This window comes from Limulus polyphemus, unplaced genomic scaffold (assembly GCF_000517525.1).
Source record: "Limulus polyphemus unplaced genomic scaffold, Limulus_polyphemus-2.1.2 Scaffold3067, whole genome shotgun sequence".
In the NCBI taxonomy this organism is placed as follows: Eukaryota; Metazoa; Arthropoda; class Merostomata; order Xiphosura; family Limulidae; genus Limulus; species Limulus polyphemus.
This window is the reverse complement of record NW_013668677.1, coordinates 145,651-149,932: the sequence shown is the minus strand read 5'-3', so window position 1 is coordinate 149,932 and position 4,282 is coordinate 145,651. Positions and strand designations below refer to the sequence as shown.

The window sequence follows — 4,282 nt, the reverse complement described above, 5'->3', positions numbered from 1 at the left end:
TATCAATTCAATATCAGGGACGGCTAACGCAGATAGTTCTGGTGTAACTTTGTTCAAAAATCTAAGATATAACCAATTTTATTTCATTCTATCTTCCCGATAAAGAATGCGAATTAATTGCAAATATCATACTGAAAAAACACAACTGTTGTACGATGTAATGGTTTTTATTAATTTCTTTTTCTGAATTTTTGTAAAAGATTGGTGATTTTTTTTATTTAGGCTGATCTCAAGTCCTTTTAGAGAAATACACATAATACTCAATTCAGCTACTGATAATAGCAGGCGACAAAAATAGATCAATAACCAGCAAACCTTCCTTGTTCTTCACATTACTTCTTTCCAGAAGGTGAAATGTTAAATAGATATCTCTTTCGGGGAATGCAGATTGTACAAGTGTTTAGTTTACTCAAAATATTTACGTACTGCACAACAAATTTAAGGAAGCAAATTGATCAAAAATTGAAGCATTGAAGTTTTAATGCTACTGAAATAATATGTATTAGATAAAACTATATTTATATATTTATACTACCTTTAACTAGTCTGTTTCTTATATTTAATATAATTGCTCAAAGCAAAACACACTACATTTAACCATCTATTTTTTTATTAGTTTATTATCCCATAATGAAGAAAAAATGGCAAATATAATTTATATACTTTGTTATAAAAAAACACTCTTCCCATTGTCTGCCTAATCCAACTAATAAGTTTGCTTATTCTTCCAATGAAACGGTTAAAAAATTAAAATAACAAATTCCTTTTCAATATAAATAAAATATATTTCTCAAAATTAAAGATAAGTTTTATACAAAACAAATTTAAACTTATCATCTGTACAATATTACAAAAAAAATCCCAAAAATTTATTTCAAACTTCCACATTCTTTCGATTATCCAAAAGAACCATAAACTGAAACTCAGCACAATCTCAAATGTTAATTTTATTAGAGTGTACAATTAACAGCAACTTCCAATACACAGCAGTCATGTACTTGGTAATGTTTCTTGCCTAAGAACGACTAAAGAAGTGAAATAAAGGAGGAATGTTCATTCCGTGACTTCCTCACAAACGTATTTTCTATAACTTCTTTCACGTTTTTCATTTATTCGATCACACAAAATATATATAAATCGATCAATGCTAACAAAAACAAAATCGACTTTTCTAAGCATTCTATATAGGTATTACAATGCAACCAAAAATGTATTTTCTATCATATCCTCTTTAACTGATCCAATACGGTTTCCAGTGTAGACAGTATCTGAATCTTTTAATTAAACTACTATCTCTTTATTGTTGCCTTCCTCTGAATGTTAGGTGTAATATAGCGACACGGTTCTCTGACATTCACTTAATTGTCATTACAGAAACTTCGTCCTCTTTCAAAGAGCTAACTTCTCCAATTATTCTCTCATTGATGGAATACATATTACTGTTCTAAACTTAGAACACCAAAATTTACGGATAACTTTCAATGAAACCTATAGCACTGACCTTTAAGTGAAAAATATCCATTCCGTTTCATCGAGTCAGGTGGACTAACGATACTTAACCAAGTTACAAACCCAGTGTTTCTGACCACAATTGATACATCTTTTAGAATTCATGAGATAATGTATTACTTTAAATAAATACTTCCAAATCGAATTAACTGATTACGTACGTAAATGATCTTTTTTGGCCATTTTAATCGTTTCTTAAAATAAATTACGTATTGAACATAACTATATAAGACTATTATAATAACATTACATCATAAGATATAGCGCTATTTCAATCGGCTTTAAATAGATGGAAAGACTGTTTTATAAATATGTTCATTGTAACAGTTTTAACAAGTAGTCGGAGCTTAACATTCACAATTGCTGTTATGCGTTATTTTTTGGTCTGCCCCTGTAAGATGTTCTTCTTACAGACCACTACTTCGGCAAAACCAACACTGAAATGTACTGCTAAGCGTTTCTCCTATTTAATTGTATACATTATGAATGGTTTTTATGACAATCCTAATGTCTTCCTAAGAACAGTTACCATAATTCCACGAAAAGGAATAGTAATATTATACCCCAGAAGATATTTAAATCAGGTTTCTTTGTTAGGAAATTTCTTCTTCTAAGCATTTTAATTGGGACTATTTTTAATCAATAGCTATCGTAACTATCATTCATAATTCCGTAATTGTTATTATGTTTTATTTTTCGAATGAATCGTGCGCCATACTCAATAAAACACTCTTTACATTTAACCACCAAACAAAGTGAGAATATTTAAAAAATACGTTTGATATATCTTTTCAAGGATGATTTAGACAGTGCGTTTCTCTTGGTAGAGAATTTGTATGTATCTTCTCTTTACAGCTGCTTCTCAAGACCTTTTTACCCAGAAAAATCAGCATCGCAGAAAACTCGCTAACCACCTGACACAAGATACAAAAGGAAAAATGTAAAATTCTTGACAGCAAACAAAACTGAAACCTATTGTGTAATCAAACCTCGATGAAACCAGAAAAACATAAGAATGACATTTAACTGAATAATAGCTAATCGGATAATATCAACTTTTAACACCCAAAATTTATGATTAAACATAAATTAAACAATGTAAATTATTTTCCATATAGTTTTAAAATTTCCCCATACAACAGTTCACAGCTATAAAAATGACAATAATAAATCAATCAAAATAAACTCTCTTTTTTTTTACGTCTGGAATCTCTTATGGAAACCTAAATAACGAGAAAGACATCTTACTCGTTCATAAAATTTCAGTGTTTCACAAGTACAACTGGCCCGGCACGGCCAGGTGGTTAGGGCGCTCAATCTCTGAGTCACGGGTTTGAATCCCCGTCACACCAAACGTATTTGCCCTTTCAGCCGTGGGGGCGTTATAATGTGATGGTCAATTTGTTATTAAAAGAGTAGCCAAAGAGTTGGCGGTGTGTGGTGATGACTAGCACTAGTCTTACACTGCTAAATTATGGACGGCTAGCGCAGATAGCCCTCGTGTAGCTTTGTGCGAAATCCTTTATATACATACAAGTAGAACTTGAACTGTTAAATAATTCGATTTAAATTTCGTGTCTTTAACACTTTTGGGTGATTTCTAATCCCCCTAAAATACATTTACATCACTTTAAAGAATGATTAAACAATGTTAAATTTTAATGTTTCACAAGCACAGTGTTAATTATTTGTTTACATTTGAAAGATATACACCTGGCTTTAACACGCTTCATGATCCTTTCTGTATAAACGTATTCACACTTTACCGTAACATAGGTTTGTAATAAGATAATCTTATTACCTTTTTCAGACGTTATCTTAACACCAATATGTCACATGAAATCATTACGATTATACTTTTAGTCATATTCGAATATTGTAAACTTAAAAATTTTATATTTTTAAACTAAAAGTAAAATGTTCAGAATACTAAGGTTCTTCTTTAATTTGCAATTTATATAAATAATTTTTCACTGAAAGTTTTAATAAATACGTCAAAAAATACAAAGAGTAATCGGAAAATAATAGGAAAAGTAGTTAACTAAAACAACTAAACTTTAGAATATAGTCATTATTTATCTGTTTCTGTAATGTCGTTTTCTTATTGGATGCATGAAATATTCATCCCTAATCACTATTAGGTAAGATAACTTTGTGTCGGCAGGGAGTCAAACCCCGGGACGGAGGTGAGTATTCTACCACTGAACCACCGACGTTTGTGATATATATTGTTTATGTTACTGCTTAAAACTTTTAAAAAAGACATATTTGTCAATGAACTTGGTCAGGGATGTTGTAAGTGGTTCTCCTTACAATCCACTTCCTTTGAAACATACAGTACTGAAATATGATGCATTATTAAACAACCGTGACGAAGTTCATTGACCAAATGTAACTTGAACAGATTATAGAACTTGGCATAAAATAAAATTATCAAGCATCGGTGGTTCAGTGGTAGAATACTCGCCTGCCACGCGGGTGGCCCGGGTTCGATTCCCGGCCGATGCAATTTTAATCTAATATTAAATGGATCTGGGTATCACATCCATCCTTTTAGAAATAACTTCAACAAAAACCGGAAGGTAGTCTAGCTTCTGATCACAGTAATAGATTAGAGTACATGATATCTAGTTTTTTTGGCATGTTTAATCAAACATTCTTTAAAGAGAATTTGTACAGATTATAGTTAGAGCATTTTCCTCTTAACATAAAGGAATGTGTTTCTAAATCATTAAATATTTCATCTATAATCACAATTATATTTAAATTAAAA

General features: G+C 30.7%; 1 non-coding gene across 1 annotated transcript; it reads left to right on the top strand.

Annotated features, from left to right (window-relative positions):
- Positions 1 to 3,946: 3,946 nt before the first annotated feature.
- Positions 3,947 to 4,017, top strand: Trnag-gcc. Its single transcript has one exon. It is a non-coding gene; the product is annotated as a tRNA-Gly (tRNA).
- The last annotated feature ends 265 nt before the right edge of the window (positions 4,018 to 4,282 follow it).